The sequence below is a fragment of the Lactuca saligna genome, chromosome 6 (genome assembly GCF_052625555.1).
Source record: "Lactuca saligna cultivar CGN05327 chromosome 6, ASM5262555v1, whole genome shotgun sequence".
Classification (NCBI taxonomy): domain Eukaryota; kingdom Viridiplantae; phylum Streptophyta; class Magnoliopsida; order Asterales; family Asteraceae; genus Lactuca; species Lactuca saligna.
The window spans coordinates 167,038,783-167,059,944 of record NC_136422.1 but is presented as its reverse complement, the minus strand read 5'-3'; positions in this window follow the sequence as shown (position 1 = coordinate 167,059,944).

Here is a 21,162-nt window from a genome sequence, read left to right as displayed (position 1 = left end):
CTAATACTCCTTGAATCTCTCAGCATAATATATCTTTAACATCGCTACTTGTGATACAATAAACTGAGTGGTCAGGTTGGGAAACCTGGTGAGCACATAGGGTTTTCAACCCACAATAATATAATTATTATGTTTAATCATCAAAAAATTAACCCAATTTCCCATCCCCCTTATCTTCTTTATCCTTAAGGTTCTACCCTAAGAATCTGCTATTCTTCATTTATTTATTCCTAAGGATTGTCCTAAGGAATAAGCGTAAAGTCCATCGTTGCAAGGGTTTATCTAAAAGACACTAAGTCCATAGTTGTCGATGTTATCTATTAGGCACAACTATTATTGTTATCTATTAGGAACATCCTTTAGGCACAACTACCAGGATTTTTAAAGTACATCTGGTGAACACATAGTTCAAAGGTTATCTATTAGGCACAGCTGCCAATATTATCCATTAGGTGCAGCTGCCAAGATTTTTAGAGTACATCTTGTGAACACGTATTTTAAAGGTTATCTATTAGGCATAATTGCTATTATTATCCATTAGATGCAACTGATATGATTTTTAGAGTACATCTGGTGAACACGTAGTTCAAAAACACCTACAGGTTACGAGCCTGCTAGTGTTCCACTAGACTGTCTAGAAAAGTCCATGGTTGTCATCTATACTCTACTAAAGGATTAGATCAGCTTTAAAGTCAAGATTTCTCATCATCTATATCATCTCTCATCTCTCATCATCCATATCATCTTTTATATACCCATCTTTACCCAATATATTTGTAGGTATAAAAATACATATAGAGTCTAAATCAAGTAAAACATGTATAAATCGTTCATATAGCATTGATATCATGAACACAAATAATAAGCACATATATCATGTGTGAATATTAGATAATTCATATCTATGTGTAAGATGAAAGTAACTATGCACTCAATTGTTAAAGTGACGACTCAAAATTCAGACAACGATTCGCTTCTTGCAATTGTCTTTTAATTTGACTTAACCAATTGTCTAATATTTATTTTGACTAATTATTAGTCTAGATTCATCATTAACTCAAGGTCTACTTCAAGATCTATCAAGTAAGGAACAGCTAGGTAGGATCATATCGTAGGTAGGCTTCGTTTGGTATACGAAGTTTACTATTTGGAAATCCCACTTTAAACACCTCACTAAATCACAACCTAGACATCATCCACGTAAGTATATCAATCAGTATAACGTCTTGGAATCAATGATGAATCTTGTTTATAGGTTCATAATAACGATAATGAACTTAAATATAAGTTATACTTAAAGTATAATAAACATAACTCGCTTACTGGGGGTTTAGCAAGGAGTCAGGCTCTGCATGAGCATAACTTCTAAGCCGAAAGCTCTTCTCCTCGGGGCTTTCTGGTGCTCCGGGCTTCACTACTAACACGTAGGACGTGTTAGAAAAAAGGTCTTAGGACCTTGGGGGTATGGGAGAGAATGGAGTTAAAAGGTGTGATGAAATGAGTGAATTACGACTCTATTTATAGGTGATTCAGAGCCTCTCACGTCATGAGATATGCCTCTCACGTTCTGAGTCTTACGTAGGCACGAAGGCTTCGCCTGGTGCTGACACGTGGTGCAGGACACAAGTAAAACAACCAATTTTAAAAAAATCATAACTTTCAAATACAAGCTCCATTTCTAACGTTCTTTATATCCATGTGTAGGTACTTCCAAGTACTACAACTTTACTCTTGATCCCATTGACTAATTCTTGACCGATTTTAAATTTATCAGTCTGAGAAGATTACATTGTTAACAACCATGTAAAATTCATAACTTCTACATACGAAATCCGTTTTCAACTGTCTTTTTGTCGTCGAACTCCTATTAATGATATCTTCAATTCTCATTTAGATCATTTTGGCTAAAAATTGACCGATCTAAAATTCGATTTCTAAGTTGTATACTGTTACGATGAAACTTTAAAAAGTGATAACTTCCTCTTCTGAAGTAAGATTTGGACATTCTTTATATGCACACTCTTGGTTTAATGAATACTATGACTTTAGTTTAAACTGCTAAGGCTAACATTTAATTTATCAAAAATTCACTTTTTACATTATGTAGAGTCGTGTCAGTTTAATCATGAAACTTCGATGAGTCATAACTGAAGGGTTTTGAGGATTCTAACACTCCTTAAGGTGCACATGCAAGCCTAGGAACCTTGGATCTATGTTTTACTAAGATACATGCAAATTTGATTTTCCAAGTTTCTTAACGTAACTAGATGACATGAGTAACTTTAAACATAGAAGCTAGTAGGAGAACATACCTTTTCTTGCTGCTTGAATTCCTTGAGAACTTTGTGAGCCTAGAACCCCAAATATGATGCCTCAAGTGTTTCACACAACACCACAACTCTTGGAATAACATTGAGAGAAGTACACACTTAAAATCGGCTAGCCCTCTAGTTCTACACTTAGTGCCGATTTTGGTAGCTCATCGGGTCCTTTTATAGTGGTGTCACAAGTAGGGTTACACATGTAAACCTTAATTGACATGGCTTTTCATTTCCTCCATGATCCATGGGTTTTAACCTCCATCAACTAACCATGGAGCACCCTATGGATTTTAGTCATATTCAATAAACCATGGATTATTAGCCCACTATATAAGGATGGATGTTTTACACAATCAACCTCACATATTTAATTAGTCTCCTTTTGATGACCAAATGAATTCTAAATTAATTCTTGATCAATAGTAATTAAATAATATTATTAATATATTAGAACTTATATATATTAATAAACCATAAGTGTCCTTTCTCTCATTTAGTCTATCCAAGTGTCATGATGCCATGCAACCCAAATGGACTATGCCAACTGAGTCAAGTACATTCCAGAAATAGTTATGAACTTAGACACCTAATCCAATAGTTTCCCACTTGGATAAGTCTAACAACTATAACTGCAAGAATGAATTCAGGAACCGATCAACAATCATAGCTCTTTCAAAGTCTCGCAGAAATGAGATGATGATACACCATTTAAGATAAGTGATCATATAATCCTCTTTTCTAGATATCAGCCGGACAAATACATGGAACAATGTTGTACTTATTGTCCAACAGTTTATTTCCCGATTTCCTATTTGTTTGACATAGAACTTAATTGAACACATCAATTTAGTTCTGACCGAGCCCGGTACATAGGTTAAAATTAATTCATCGAGGGGCCCAAATATCACTTCTAATCATAGAAGGAACAAATAAACTTCGACTCATATGCTTGTTCTAGTACTTGTTGAATCACACATAAAGGCACGTTTTATAACATCGAGTTACCAATGCGTTTTCGTGCAATCAATGTATAACCAACTCATATCTCTAGGTTTGAAGACTTATATGATATTATCGTCTCACGATCACTTGAGATAAATTCCATGAAGTGATACAAGTGAGTGTGGGTTGAATCCAATACTCATAACTTATGAGCACTCATGAATGTTGTAGCAACTCTTGTTATGTCCAACATCTTAGACATCTACAAGACAACTTCATCACAATTTTGATTCGTATCTACTTCCAACATATGACCGACTGCGGAGAATTTGAATAATATGATATACCATAACATAATTATTCTGGTAGTCAAAACATGCAAAATGAAATGATATTAAACGATTGACAGATGATAGCAACATTTTACTTATAAATAAACAACAACTTTTATTTATCATCAAATGTCAATTACACTTAACAAATTTCAAAAGCTATCTAATTTCTAAAACTAATATCATAATTTATCCCTATGCGCCTCGCATGCTGAATATGCTTAACCCTACCCAGTCCCTTCGTGAGGGGATCTACTGGGTTCTCATCCGATGATACCCTCTTTGCCACGAGGAGTCCTTCTTCCATGATCCTTTGGTTCCTTGGCTAAGGCAACTGCACTTTCACTGTCACAGAAAATCTCCATAGGCTCCTTTATAGCTGGTACAACTCTAAGGTCTCCAATGAAGTTCTTCAGCCATATTGCATCCTTTGCTCCCTCACTTGCTGCTATATACTATGATTCGCGAGTTGAATCAGCCACTTTCTCCTGCTTGGAACTTTTCCAAGTAATTGCTCCTCTGTTTAAGGTAAAGACCCAGGCTAACTGAGAGAGAAAATTATCCCTATCAGTCTGGAAGCTAGCATCACTATACCTTACTACTCTCAAGTCATCACTCCCACCAAGGGTAAGGACCCAGTCCTTAGTCCTTCGCAGATACTTGAGAATGTTCTTTACCGCAGTCCAGTAAGCCTTGCAAGGGTTCCCCTAATACCTGCTGACCATACTCAACGCAAAGGCCACATCAGGATGAGTTCAAGTCATAGCATACATGATCGAGCCTACAACGTAAGCATACGATACTTGACTCATCTCAGATATCTCAGCCTATGTACTCAGGCTCTAAGTCTTACTCAATCTATCATTACTCTGGATTGGTAACTCTCCTTTCTTGGAATCATGCATGTTAAACCTATTCAGCACCTTATCCAAGTAGGTACTCTGACTAAGTCCAATTAGTCGCTTACTCATATCTCTAAAAATCCTTATCCCTAGGATATAGGTAGCTTCACCAAGGTCCTTCATAGCGAAACGCTTCCCAAGCCAGGACTTCACTTCCTGCAGAGTTGGGATGTCATTTCCTATGAGTAGCATGTCATCCACATACAATACCAAAAAGCTAACTATACTCCCACTATCCTTGACATATACATAAGATTCATCTTCACTCCTCAAAAAGCCAAACTCTTTGACTTTCTCATCGAAACAAAGATCCCATCTGTAAGGTGCTTGTTTCAATCCATAGATGGATTTCTCAAGCTTACACACTCTATTAGGGTACTCTATACTGATAAAACCCTCTGGTTGACTCATGTAAACATCCTCAGCCAACCTTCCATTAAGGAAAGTGGCTTTGACATCTATTTTCGATAATTCATAATCATGAAATGCAGTAATGGCTAACATAGCCCTAATAGATTTAATCTTTCCTACTGGTGAAAAGGTCTCATCATAATCAACTCCTGGAGTTTGAGAAAAGCCCTTTACAACTAATTGCGCCTTATAAGTGTGTACATTACCATCCATGTCGGTATTCTTCTTGAAGATCTATATGCACCCGACTGTCTTACGACATGGTACATTGTCAACCAAGTTCCAAAGTTGATTGTCACACATGGATTGTATCTCGCTGTCCATAGCCTCTTTCCATTTAACAGCCTCAGGGCCTGCCATGGCTTCCGAGTAGCTATTAGGTTCATCAAGACTTACCAGTGTGTTATCACTGTAAAGTGTATCACCTTCCACAACAATATGGAAACGATAGTAATTCTCAGGTGCATTCATAACTCTCGTGGAATGCCTAAGAGGTAGAAACTCGTTTGTCGGATCAATATGATTTTCCTCCTCAGGTTTATTGCTAGGCTTTGAGGTTCATTCACCACACGACTCTTGAATTTCTTCAAGGTCAATTTGCCTCCCACTATTTCCTTGGCTTATTAACTCTCTCTCGTGAAAGACTTCTCTCCTTGCTACAAAGACCACATTATCACTGGGTATGTAGAAGAGGTAACCAAAGGATTTATGTGCGTAGCTAATGAAAATACACCTTTCACTTCGAGGTTCGAGCTTATCATGAGTCTTGCATCTCACGAAAGCCTCACACCCCAAATCTTGATGTGGTCCATATTGGGAACTTTTCCAGTCCACATCTCGTGAGGTGTTTTAGCAACCTTTTTTATAGGGACTAGATTAAGAATATGGGTGGTAGTCTCTAAGGCATACTCCCAAAATGAGATTGGTAGCAAAGCTCGACTCATCATGTAACGAACCATGTCCAGCAAGGTTCGATTACGCCTCTCAGCCACACCATTAAGTTGTGGCGTTCTAGGAGGTGTCAATTATGAGACAATCCCACATTCCTTATGATAGTCAAGGAACTCTATACTAATATAATCACCACCTCGATCGGATCGAATCATCTTAATGTTCCAGCCCAACTGTTTCTCCACTTCTTGTTTAAACTCCTTGAACATTTCAAAGGTTTCTGACTTATGATTGATTAAGTAAACATATCCATATCTACTATAATCATCAGTAAAAGTCACATAGAAGTGGTTAGCATCCCTTGTGGGTCTGAAGGGTCCACACACATCAGTATGTATGAGATCCAACAAACCCTCACCCAGTGAAGGGTGACTTTGTCGTTTCCCAAGCAAACACGATTCATAACTATCATCCGACTTTAGGTCAAATGACTCCAAGACTCCATCCTTTTGGAGTTGGCCTATGCGTTTCTTGATTACATGTCCAAGACGACAATGCCATAATCATGCTTTATCCAAGTTAGTGGAAGAAGCGATACACAACACATTATTTCCTAGGTTATCAACAACCGACACAGTTTCATATACACCATCACATGGTAATGCTTTAAAATAAAGAACATTATTAAATAAAGCATTAATACCACCACATTCATTATCAAATGAAAAGGTAAAACCTTGTTTGTACAAACCATGAAAAGGAATAATATTTCTCGCCATTTCAGACGAGTAACAACACTTATTCAAATTTAACACTAACCAAATACATAGCAACAAAGAATAAACTCCATTCTTGGTGACATGTGAAGCTTTCCTATTCCCCATTATCAAGTTTATCTTGCCAAGCTCCACATTTTCACTTCTTCTTAGTCCCTGTAAAATAGAACATATGTGAATACCACCACCTGTATCAAGGACCCAAGAATTAGAATGGGGTGAGTTATTAGACAATATAGTGTAAATACTTGCATGGTTGGGTTTTACTTTCCCATCCTTAACATCTTGCAGGTACTTTGGGCAGTTTCGCTTCTATTGCACCTTTTCATGGAAATAGAAGCATTCAGCCTCTTTAGGGTTAGCAGAAGGAGTGAAAAAACCACCTTTGGTTCTACTCGAAGAGGAGCCATCAAGGGACTTTCCCTAGGTACCCTTCGAAGGGCTTTTCCTCTTCTTTCCTTTGGTTTTCCTGATGGCCAGAACAGGGGCAGAGTTAGGAGTAGGAGTAGTAACAACCAATTTACCTTTGAGGCCACTTTTGGAGGTCTTCAAAAGTCCTTGAATTTGGTTGACTGTAACTTCCGCCTTGTTCATGTGATATGTCATTCAGAATTGATCATAACAAGAAAGTAAGGAGTGTAAAATGATGTCAGTTGCCAACTCCTCCAGGAAGTTCTCATTCAATTTCAGCAAACGGTCCATGAATCTTTGCATTTTCTGCATGTGGCCCGTGATGGGTTCACCATCCATCATTCGGGTTGTTATCATGGAGGAGATTATTTCATATTGCTCTTGACGAGCACTCTGATGGTATCTGTCCATCAAATCCTGGTGCATCTCAAAAGGATAAAAGTCCTCATAGGAGTTTTGGAGCTCGACTGTCATTGTGGCCAACATGATACATGCCACCTTAGTGGCATCTCTCTCATATGCCTGGAATTCAGCGATCTCCTCTGGAGTAGCAGACGACTCATCAAGTTCATTAATCTCCATGTCGAGGACATATTCCTTGTCATCATGGTGTGTGACCATCCTGATGTTCCTGATCCAATCATTAAAGTTGGATGTATCAAAGATAACTCTCCCACAAAGGTTCATGAGAGAAGGAGCTGATAGGGTTTGAGCCAGAAGCAACATTGTTAGAAGACATCAGAAAAATAAGAAGGACAAGTTTATATTAGATATAATGATAGTCCTTAATAAGACACCCAAATGAAATATGAAGGCCAGGACCCAACACAATATTTTATAACTTATAAGAGGGATGTCGTAATCTAAGCTATAAAATATTTGAAGGTAGGTAAATGACGATTTACCAATTTCCACCATGAAAAATGAAATGTATTATTAGGTTTTAATTGGTTTTGAAACTCCTAGATACTTTTCAAATTCATTGAACTTTTCAATGGCATGTTTCAGTCTCGAATGTGCCATTAAAGTTTTGTAATTGGGATACCGAGGATTAGAAAAAAAAAGTGTAAATAACCATGCATATTACTTGGTACTCTTAACGTTTATCACATAACCGATGTGTTGGATAACCACACGCTGTTAGGTGCATTTCATGCATTCATTTTGTAGTTTTAATCCATAAAAATGCATTGCATTTAGGTTTAAACTCATGTATTTTGCATATTTTTCAAGATTTTTCATGATCCAATTCCATTCACACGCTTTTGTGATATTTCAGGGACTTTTGAAGGTAGGACCTTAGTTGAGGTGATGAATAAGAGATATGGATGAAGTTTCAGGACTATTAGAGCATCGAGGAGGAAGTTATGAAAAAAATGAATATTTTGGCTTTACAGAGGTTCACACGGTCGTGTAAATGTAAACCTTGAGTTTACACAGGCCGTGTAAATGCATACTCTTTAGCAATGTACTTCCAAGACCTTGCCGATTTGAGCATTCTACTTTTATATATTTACACGCATACTCATTTGATCTGGATGTGTTGGTTGGAAGCCTGTTACATGGATTTCAAAGAAAGCCATGAGCTTTATTTGTAGAAAAATGTAATTAGAAAGTTTGTATATATTTGTGTTTATAGTTTAATAGAATAATATGTTTAGCAAAAATGCTTGGCTGCCAAAAGATTCCTTTGGACTTGGATTTGAACTTATGACATTGGGACTGAATGTTAATTACTTTGACTGGTGTAAGTGGTTTGAAATTTGTAACCAATCTGGGTAAGCATTAGGAGAAATGATTTTTTTTAGAAAAAAGATTGTTGTTGATCAACAAATAGCTGGAGTCGGTCATTGTTATACTTTGTGAAACAAAGATGATTGAGCATGTTTTGTCACACACAATTTCATGAGAGTAAGACCATAATTTGTTCCATGAATTGACTTGTTGATATTAAGATGGAACATGTGTTGTGATCTTTGATTTTGTTGAGTTGCATTAGGGAGTGGATAAAGTCTTATGTCTATTGTTATATAATATTTTGTAACTAAAGCTAAGTTGACCCAAGGCACGATAGGTACATTCTCAACTATGGACCAAAAACAGGGTTAATTAAGTTGGATCTTTATCATGTTTGTTTTAATTTCATGCATTAGATTTCAAAAAAAAAGTTTTAACTTTGATTTTCTTTTCTTCTATTGTATTTTATTTTTATATTATTTTATTTTCTCCAGTTTAAATTTTTCTTTCTTTCTTGAGGACAAGAAAGGTTCAAGCTTGGGGAGATTTGTTAGGTGCATTTCATGCATTCATTTTGTAGTTTTAATCCATAAAAGTGCATTGCGTTTAGGTTTAAACTCATGCATTTTGCATTTTTTTCGGGATTTTTCATGATACAATTCTATTCACATGCTTTTGTGATATTTCAGGGACTTTTGAAGATAGGATCTTAGTTCAGGTGATGAATAAGAGATATGGACGAAGTTTCGGGACTATTGGAGCATCGAGGAGGAAGTTATGAAGAAAATGAAGATTTGGGCTTTACAGAGGTTTACACGGCCGTGTAAATGTAAACCTTGAGTTTACACGAGCCATGTAAACGCATACTCTTTAGCAATATACTTCGAAGGCCTGGTTGATTTGAACATTCTACTTTTTTGTATATACACGGCTGTGTAAATGGTCAGTTATAGTTTACACGGGCCATGTAAATTTGGTCGTCAGTTTAAATCAGTTTTCTCCTTTCTAAATTGAGGAAACTGGTTCTAGAAGGGAAGAGTCATTTTTGTGAGTTCTATGAGGCGATTTTAGGGGCAATTTGGAGACATTTTGATGCTTGAAAACATTTGTATTTCACTTGGATTTTAATTTGTAAGACTTTAACTTAAATGTATATTTTTGTGCTTGTTCTAGTCATGAGTGGCTAGAAACTTAATTCTCCAACTTTATGTATTGACAATTGTGTGTGTGAATTCAATCATTTGACTTGGTGTTTGTTTTAAATGTTATCTAGTGAATTTGATTTTTTTTAAATTGAATGTTTGATTTCAGTTCTAGCTCTTTTTGGCCAATTGAGTTAGGGTTAAATCACTCATGTTATCTATTATACAAAATCTGTAATTCTTTTAGAAAATAGAACAAGTAACAAGTATTAAATCATACTACTTGCAATGATTTTAGTACAAATCAAATTCACACATTTTAACACTCCCAAGCTTATGAGGAGTATTGAATGTTGTTAGTTAAAATTCACAATGAGGCATAATGCAATCTTTCACCTACTCTAAGAACCTGTTTAGATTAGGTTAGTTAGATTAGAATTAATTAAAGAGCTTATTTTAATTAATTAAAATGGTGAATGTGAATTGCTAGAGCTTATTAGCATTTCTAATACCAACTTAGATGAAATTAAACAAATATCACTTCATATTTTGAATCAGATTGCTAATTAGTCTTGCATAAAGTTAGAGTATTTACAAATCTTGAATTTATTTTACTTAACTAAATGTTATTTATCACTTTAGTCTTTTGTTTGAATCATTGTATCTTAACCCCCCTCTTTTGTGATTTCGTTTGTACCTTGTGCAAAAGGGTATAAGAATTTATCTTGTGTCTCTGCAGATCGAACCTACTTACCTTGTACTACATTTTTAATACAAAGTAGTAGTGTTTCAGGAGTCATTTTTACCCCTTCATTTGTTGGCTGTGACACGCTTAACAAACGCGCTCCCCCGATCTATGATAAACCTTAAGCCACCATTTTCCAACCTTATTAAATCCATGTTACTGTGTCGGTTAATGTAACGCCCGTAGATCAAGAGTAGTCAATTTAGAGACGACAAGCGTCAAAAATGAATTTTTTTGATAGATTATTATTTATAATGAATAATCTTAACTAAGTTGTACTATATGTTACAAGGATTCCGTACATATAAAGAACCCCAAAATCCGACTTATAACGAAGAAGTTATGACATGTCGAAGTTTGGCGTCAGAACCAACACGATGCTGAATGACAAAAAATATGAATTTAAGATAGAGCGATATCTATCCTTAGTGATCTAAACAAAAGTCATAGAATATGTTAAACCGAGAGCGTGCATAAAAAGAACGCCCAAATCTAACTTCGTATGAGAAAGTTATGATTTTCCGAAGTTTTGATTTAGCGGTATGCAGCCCAAATACTCGAATATGAGATCGAGTGATTTTTAGCTTAAACAATCTAAATGAAAATCGAAGAGCTCGTTGATAGTAGTCCAATGGTAAAAGATAGACAAAAATGGACGCCGGATGAAGAAGTTATGAATTTCTAATGGAGATTTCCTCTCCGGTCTACTAAAAATAATATAAAAGTAATATATATATAATATATATTAAAAATAAATTCAAAATTAGCCAACGGAGTCTAAACAAGAGTTGTAGAGCATATTCTGATCTACGTGTTGATATAAAGAACGTCGAAAACGGAGTTCGTATGCGAAAGTTATGACATTCTGAAGTTCAATGTGCGAACCCCAAAGCTGTGTTAGTGGCCACGACGTGGAAATAGTGCCCATGATGTGGCATGTTTTCTGACGCCTCCTGGAGTCTTCCAGACCCAACTTGCAATGACGCATGCAGTGATGACCATGCACACGACGTGGAAAAAGTGCCCATGACGTGGAAAATGAGAAATTATCCCTATAAATAGATTTGAAAGGGGCAGCCGGCCAAGATTACTAATTCACCCTTCTCTCACCCATATTACCTTGATTTTCATGCAAAGAAGTACCCCCGAAGCCCTGATATCATCCCGACAACCGAAGCAAGTCCTGAAGCATCAAAGATCCCGAGTAAAAAAGAGTTTCTGAGCCGAAGCTCTGCCCGTGAGAAGTCCGGTGTGTGAAGTGATCCCGGTTTCACCAAAGAATACTATTTGAAGAGTCATAGTGTTGTCCGATCATCTTCTGATCAAGTGAGGGTATAGTCCCTTTCATAAACATGATTTTAATACAAGTATTGTTTGAATGTATTAAGTATATGTTTAGGTGAGTGTATAGTTACTTTCTTCTAACACATAAATATGAAGTATTAGCTGTGAAATACGTGCTATGTGTTATATATTATTTTTCTATTTGAGATGGGCTTGGAATTGATTTTTTATAGGGGTGTTATATGATTTAAACTGTGTAAGTATTTATATCTACGAAAATGTTGAGTAGAACATGGGTAGATGGAGTAGTTGGTGACGGTGTGACTTCGTGCCTATTTGATAAACTTTGGTGACGATGTCACTTCGTGCCTATTGAGTAAACCTTGGTGATGATGCGACTTTGTGCCTATTGAGTAAACCTTGGTTACGATGTGACTTCGTGCCTATTTGATAAACCTTGGTGACGATGTGACTTCGTGCCTATTAAGTAAACCTTGGTGACGATGCAACTTCGTGCGTATTGTGTAAACCTTGGTGACGATGTGACTTCGTGCCTATTTGATAAACCATGGTGACGATGTGACTTCGTGCCTGTTGAGTAAACCTTGGTGACAATGCAACTTCATGCCTATTGAGTAAACCTTGGTGACGATGCGACTTCTTGCTTATTGAGTGAACCTTGGTGACGATGTGACTTCGTGCCTATTGAGTAAGCCTTGGTGACAATGCGACTTCGTGACTATTTGATAAACCATGGTGAAGATGTGACTTTGTGCCTATTAAGTGAACCTTGGTGACTATGGAGTTAGCGCCTATGTGACTATGGAGTTAGCACCTGATAACTATGGATTTAGTATCTTATAGATAAACTTTGGCAGCAATGGACTTCGTGCCAATCCCTTAGATTAATCCTTAGGAATGAATGGATTAAGGATAGTTGATTCTTAGGGTAAATATTTAAGTGATAAACAAAGATAATGGGGGTGGTTAATTGGGTTGATTATTTGATAATTGAATATAGTAATTATATTATTGTAGGTTGAAAACCCTGTATGCTCACTAGGCTCCGAAGCCTGACCCACTCAGTTTTCTTTGTATTACATGTTATGGCACGAGAGCATAAGTTGGTTGACATGATGAGATATAATGGATTATAGGCCAGTAGTTATAAATAACTGTTGTAAGGTCTAATCCGTTCTATTTATGCTTTTTTTCTGTATCGGAACATGACATCCCCAGATTTTGTTATATAATGAAAATACATTTCTGTAAGATATGCTTTGATCATTTTTTATCATATTTTGTTTTGGGAACAAATTTCCCAACCGTTTCCTTTAAACGATTACTATGATTTTAAAACAAAGCATAAACAAATCGGTCTTTCCTGGCCGTGAAATTGGGGATGTCATAGTTAACCATACACGCTCCACTAATGACTTAAGCAAGGTGCAAAGTGTAATTTCATGGATTAGCACCAAATTCACATTTTTCTAAAGTAACTAAGATTGGGAATTTATGAAAACATTTAGTTACTTTTTAATCTTTATACTTTTAATAAGGATTAGAGTCATTGTCCTACCCATTCGGCTAACAACCCTCCACCATTCAAGGAAGCGGTGGGTGAGAGTGGACACCCATTAAGTTGTCATTTTATAGGAAACAACCTTATACCCCCCTTATACACCGGCTTCGTGAACGAGGCCTACTAATGGTAAAATGAGTTGTTCTTATATATATATATATATATATATATATATATATATATATATATATATATATATATATATATATTAACTTATAATATTATAAAGTATAAAGGTTGAATTTTAACTTTTAAAATTCTAGGGGTTAGAACTAAAGGTTTTTTAAAGTGACTTTACATGTTCCAAAACTTGAGGGCAAGTTTTGTAACTTTCAAAACTTTTCAACTTCATAACTTATGAGTTAGTGGTTTATTAAAATGAAGACTCTTCATTTTATGTAACTTATGTGTTCTTAAATGGACTTTAAAAGAAATACATTTGATAATCCATAACTTGAGGACAAATAATGGATTCCATTAAAACACATCAAGATCAAGAATTAAACTAACAAACTATTTGCAAATAATTCCTATGATCTACTAAACTCATAAGAGTATGAACATTTATATCAACAATTTCAATAATCATAAAAACCACATATAAAAATTGAAATTTTGATAATAATTACCACATAAAAAACAGGTTTTATAAGTCAAAAACAGTTTAGAGTAATGATTCTAGTCCACTTCCAGTAGCAAAACTCGAAAAACTACACTTTGGGCCTCCTACTCATCGAGTGCAAGAATCTACTCGATGAGTAGGATGATTATACACATGGACTCATTGAGTCCCTCCATGGACTCGGCGAGTTCACTCATGTAGAATGCAGAATTTTGAGTTTTTTTTCAACAATTTGCATCAAGTATCAAGAAAACAAGCCTAGGCTCTGATATCACTGAAGGGTTTTGAGCATGTTAACACTCCTTAAGGTGTACATGCGACCCTAGAAACCTTGGATCTATGTTTTACTAAAATACATGCAAATTTGATTTCCATGGTTCTTAACCTAATTAGCATGGCATGGGGAACTTTAACCATAAAAGCTAGTATGAGAACATACCTTTTCTTGTTTCTTGGATTCCTTGAGAACTTTGTGAGCCTAGCACCCCAAATGTGATGCCTCAATTGTTTCACAAAACACAATAACTCTTGGAATAACTTTGAGAGAAGTACACACACACTCAAAATCAACTAGCCCTCTAGTTCTACACTTAGTGCCAATTTTGGTAGCTCATGGGGTCCTTTTATAGTGGTGTCACAAGTAGGGTTACACATGTAAACCCTAATTGACATGGCTTTTCATTTCCTCCATGATCCATGGGTTTTAACCTCCATCGACTATCCATGGAGCACCCTATGCGTTTTAGCCCAATTCAATAAACAATGGATCAATAACCCACTATATAAGGATGGATGATTTGCACAATCAACCCCACATATTTAATTAGTCTCCTATTGATAACCAAATTAATTCTTGATCAATAGTAATAAAATAATATTATTAATATATTAGAACTTATAATATATTAATAAACCATAAGTGTCCTTTCTCTCATTTAGTCTATCTAAGTGTCATGATGCAATGCAACCCAAATGGACCATGCCAACCGGGTCAAGTATATTCCAAAAATAGTTATGAACTTAGACACCTAATCCAACAATAACTTCTTCGTTTTAAGTTGGATTTCAGCATTCTTTATTTGAATGGAATCCTTATGACATATAATATAACTTTGGTTAAGATTATTTATGCTAAATAATCATCTATAAAAATTATTTTTTAACGCTTAATATCTCTAAATTGGCTAGCCCAAATCTACGGGCGTTACAGCCCAACTTCCTAATTGGGCCCAAAAACTTTCACGGGACCAATACCAAGAAAGCCTACAATCTAACCATGGCCCACATCTAGAAGCCTAATGCCCCAAAAGTCCCAAACGTCTAAAAGCTCAAAATGACAAGTTGAGGAATACCCTCCACGTACCAGAATGGTAAGCCATGCGCACTTACCCTCGAAGCACTGAGTACAAGTGGCTTATGCATGAAACCTTCATTACACTGAGCGTACTTCCTACTTACACCCAACGTAGTCATCATGGACCAAAAATCCATATTAATCTCTTAATGGTAAGAAAACAACTTCCATACTCATATATGATCCTAATGAGATGTCTTACTAGATAAAGTTGGCAGTTTTACTCCTTTGCATGGCTTATTGAGACCAAATACTTAATAACATCCATAATAAACATCCAAACTCAAGCATGGTCCAAAATAACTCATGAAGATGACATTTTTATGAACATAGGACCTCCCAAAGACAAAGATCCAACATTCTAACCTCTTGGAGTAGATCATACTTACAAGGATAACTCAAAGGACCAAAATAAACCCAAAATACTCCTTAAACTAGATCTAACACCTAGAGTAATCAAGATCGAAACTTTATACCTCAAAAAGTTAGATCAAGATGCAACAAGTCTAGATCCGAAAGCTTAAAGCAATCCCACACTTCTCCAAGAAGTTCCTTCTTCTTCTATGAACACAAAAAAGAATGAAATACCACCAAAAGCTAAAAAACCACTCAAATGGGGGATAGGGTGTTTTTTAAAGGGTTTAGAGGGATGGAGGCTAAAGATAATAGGGTTTGGTGGTGATTTAAGGAGCTTAAATAGGGTCCAAGACCCTATATTAGGGTTTAGATCTAACTAGAGTATGTCCTCCGTACTTCTGGTATGCTCAACGTACTCCCTTAATCACCCACAATCATTTGTTTAGTACGCCCAGAGTACACTAATGTAGTCCCTGCGTACTGCCATTAACACTAGTATGTTATGCATACACTTGTGTACGCCCGGGGTACTCGGTTAAACCCTAAAACCACCATACTTCCAAAGGCTAGCTTCTTCGTTATAAGTCTGTTTCCAACAATCCTTGTATCCATGAAAAGGTAATGAGAATCTCTATGCTTCTATCAACTCGTACTTACCTTAAAAATTACCAAGTTAAAATCCAATTTTCGTAAAAACCCGAACTGACACACTACCGATATACCGCTTTTCTCCAAAACACCAACCGAACTCACAGATCTTCTAAATACATTACCCACACCAAAATGGGTCTAAATCTTTTTTCCTCAAAGGCCCTAAGCCTGATAATACTTGGTTTTTTATCACCACCCCACATTAAGAAATGATTTGGAACAGGGCGTTACATGTCAAAAATAACTTATCTCCGGTTCTGCACCGTTATAAGCTGTTTTTTTAAATAGTCTATTGAAACACTTATTTCGATGTGGAACGGACAATAAGTTAAAAACTCATTTTTTAAGTTTAGTCAAACACACTCTAAGAATTATTTCATTTGTCTAGTTTTAGTTATAAAGGCAACACGATATCTAAACAAAAGGTATTCCAACAAAAAGTCATTAAAATGATAATAATTTCTAATTAATCTAACTTAAGAGCATTTTTTTAAATGTTATTTTTCAAATTCATACTTCTCAAATTCTTTAATTCCGGATTCATGGATAAGCTTACATGCATTTGCTTGCAACGGATTCTTACTAAGACCACATAGACACGATTTTAGTATCTTCACTGTTGCCCCTCTTCTAAAATCCCTTAGAGAGGAAGAAAAGGTAAGAAGAAAATTGACCAGTGGTAGCAAAAAGAGCCTTAAATTGTTTGACACTAGTGGCTTTATAGTCTTCTTTCTCGGCGACGAAATTGTGTCTCATAGCAAGGGTCAGTTTGAGTTGTGGGAGTATAGCCAGATTTATTTGATCAAGGGATAGGGCACAAGGGTCCTGATAGTATCTAAATACGAAGAAGCTTGAAAGTGTCCCTGAACATCAAAACAAGCTAGGGAAATGACTAGTGGTAAACGTGGTAAGGTTTTTGCTAACAAATGGTGTGCGTAGAGAACGTTATGGATGACTGGGGCCAAGCAAAAAATGGAGGATCTAGATTCAAGTTAGATTAATTAGAAAGTATGAAGTAGAAGTTTGGATAAGGGCTATCGCATGGGGCAGACCATATTGGGTGCTCAGGGTGGCCCTTGCTATCCCTTAACTTTTTTTTTCGAGAAGTGTAATTTTTTTTAAGTTGGTGCTACTAGTGAAAAAAACTAACATACCCCTAAATTTTTAAGTCATTATTTTCAAGTAGCCAAAAGGTATTTTAGTACACTAAAAAATAAGCCCACTACCCAATTTGATAAATGGATTACTCAATTAAGTCTATCACCCTCTTGGCCTCTTTCCTTTATTTTGTGGAAAGTCGGGAACTGGAAAAAAATAGGAGCTAAAGCCTTTCATCCTGTTGAGTATTTGAGATATTGAAATTGATTTGGTGTGTTTGGTTATTTAGGCAAGCCTTTTTAGGGTTTTATATTTTTGGTAAATATTTTATGTTCCCTATTAATAATCATTAGGTTAGCTTTTGATGTAATTTTTTTTCCTTATTATGGTTTTCTTTGTACGTTCATATCATAATCAATATATACAAAACCTTTATCAGATTACTTGCATGTGATGGTGATTTATTTTTGATTGTTCTTGTTATTCCTATTGCAAGAATAGATCTTGTTTATGGTGATATTTTATCACGAATCTCACTTTGTTCTTCACTTTTTGTAAGTTTTCTGAAAAGAAAAAGTGACATATCTCGTTTTATTGCTAAACCCATCTTAGATCTTTTATTTTACTTAATTTATTCTTGATTCGTGTTTTGGAAGAGAAATATAAGAAAAATTTTGTGTTTGTTCTCATATTTGTGTTCAGGTCTACTTTATCTCTCTAGAAACCATCTCAGATCCGTTTTCTCTCTCTAGAAATTATCATATCTACTTTCTCTCTCTTCAGATTTTCTTTCTTGTTGAAGATTTAATGGCAAATTGGATGGTATTAAAACCCATGAAAGCACTTGGATCAAAGGTTACAGATCCAAAGTTTCTTCTTAAAGAAGGATATATATTATGGGATGTTCCTGGTCAATATATGATGAAGAATGCTATTGAGATGTATAATCTATATGTTGATGAGATGATTGGTGAACTCACACAAATTTCTTATGGTGGATTTGAAATTAATCGTTTGGATGAAGATAAAGTTTTTTTAAAGCAATTTTTTATTATCAGAAAATATTTACTTCTGAAGAAAATACAACAGAAGTTGGAGAAAGAAAGAAAACAAGAAAAAGATGTTCTTGATGAAGTTCATAATCTTCTTCATGTTTCTGAAGAAAAACTGACTCCAAATGCTTTAGTTGAGGGGGAGTCAGATGTTCATACAAAAGTTTGTGATTCAGAAGTCATTAACTCCGAATCTATTGTTTCGAATACTGAATCGCAAATCAAGTCTTTTGAAATCATGAAAGAAAAGAATTTTTGTTCCATTGGAACCCAAACAGATGATTTTTCTAGTTCTGATGATGTTTTTGAAGGATTTGTTCCTTATAGAAAGCCAATTATTCAAGATGTCCAGATTTACCAAACTCCTAAGGATTGTGTTTAAAAGACTTCAAATGTTCAGATTCAGAAAGGTGAAGAGGTTGTTCAGATTTGAAATTTGTTTTTGAAGGCTAGAAATCAGAAAAGAAAGAAGAAGAAGACCAATAAGCGTAAATTAAAGATGGTTTTGATGCCCAATGTACAAGTACCTAATGCATGTGAAAAGGTTCAGAAAGCTGAAGTGAAGAATGTCAAAAGAAAATTCAATTTTTGTTTAGATGAAGTTGTTAGAAGTTAGAGAAAAAAGAAAAATGTTTTTACTTGTGTTAATGAGAGTTTTGTAAATTTTTGTTTTTCCAACTAAAAAGCGAGTATTATTCTCAGAAGATGATTGATTTTCTTCAAATAAATGGGTGTGCAAGAAACCAGCTTCAACCTTAAATCCTAAATACCCAAAAGTTTCAAAAAAGTTTTAAAAAAAAAAGAAAAAGTGGACAAAATCTAGTGAAATATGACGAGTATTGAGCCCAAATGATGAAATTTTGTTGAAGAAATCAATTTTTATTTATTTTTAATTGTTGGAAATGATAAAAAGCTAAAAACTTGAAAAAGTTGGCGAAAAATGACATTTTTTGCAAAAAGAAGGCTGCCATCTGACACATTTCAGCTAAAGGGATAACAACGGGTCAGATTCGGATTTATTGATAAATAAAGGGTTAAATGCGGAGTTATATTCAAAGATGGATGCTTGATCGGCATATTGGGTTGAATTTACTACTTCGCTGATTATCCAGGGGCCAAATTTGTAACTTTAATAGTTTAATGTAGTATCCATTTTTGCATCTGGTAATGAACGAGGCAATGTTTTACAGGAAGTGAAATTCGCAATCAAAAATCGGAATCCAAACTCGCAATCGAAAATTCGATCTTCGGAATTCATTCAACAATCGGAATTTATTGCGAATATCCGAATCGCTCCGAGCGCTCGAAATCGTTCGGAGTTCTTGGTCTCGGAATCGGAGTTCCTAAATCCGAAGAAACTGCCTTCGGAGTTTTTGGAATTAAATCTCAACTTGAATCATTCGGAGTTCAAAGATTAAATATTGCACCCCGAGGGAATAAAGATTCGCAATCCAAATCAATGGGTGTCGGAACTTTTGCGTATCGACAATAATTGTAAACGAAGGTTCGGAATTTAGAAACCCAACTCGGAACGTGATGTTGCATTCGGAATTGAACAGGTCTCGGAATCTTAATTGATAACTCACAAATTGAAGTCTCTTGCTATTTGATTTGACTACACAAGATTGGATTTCTGGACTCGATATTGTAACGGAAATCTCCGTTGTTTTCGGAAATTCAAACTCGCAATAAAACTTTGAAATCGGTTTCAGAATGTCTTTTATAAGAGTGCTTGGAATCGGTCTTTCAAAGGAATCGGGTTTATCTGTTGATCTCGGAGTTGAAAATGGCATCGGAATTTCATTTTTTTCAATTTTGACTTTCAGAAGTCAAAGAACGGGTTCATCGCGTTCTGAACTGCGAAGATGAGATGTATATTCAACTTCACTCCCTTGACTTTCGGAACTTCACAGTTTCAACCTCAAATCAAAAATTCTTTTCAAATTCTTGGATTTTACCATTTTTACCCCTTCTTATCAAAATATTTTCTTTTCTAATCATTTTCTTTGGTCTTATTCTTTTCAAACCCTTCTAAATAATTGCTTCTTATTCTATTCTTTTTATCTAATATTTTAAAACTGAAAAATACAAATTAATTTTTGTTATCTTTCCGGTTTTAATTTTTGAGAATCATGAATATTCAAATAGGATTTATGTCATCAAATCTGATGGGTTTTGAAGATCTATTTTCGCAAACTCGCTCCTTATGACAGAGCAGGTTATACGACTTACTCTATGAGATAGCGAAGATTGTTGGTGATTCTTCTTAGCTGTTTGGATTCTCTACATGGTATTTGTTGAAGATTCAAAGGGGAGTGATGATTATTCAATGGGGAGTTTGTATTTGAAAGATGGTATTTGTTTTTCTTTCTTTGAAGACCCCATGCACTGATGAGTCTCACAATTTAGGGGGAGAAATGCCAAGAAGATCGAAAATCATGATCTTCATCAATTTCAACATCTAGGGGAGATTGTTGAGTATTTGAGATATTAAAACTGATTTGACATGTCTGGTTATTTAGGGAAGCCTTTTTAGGGTTTTATATTTTTGG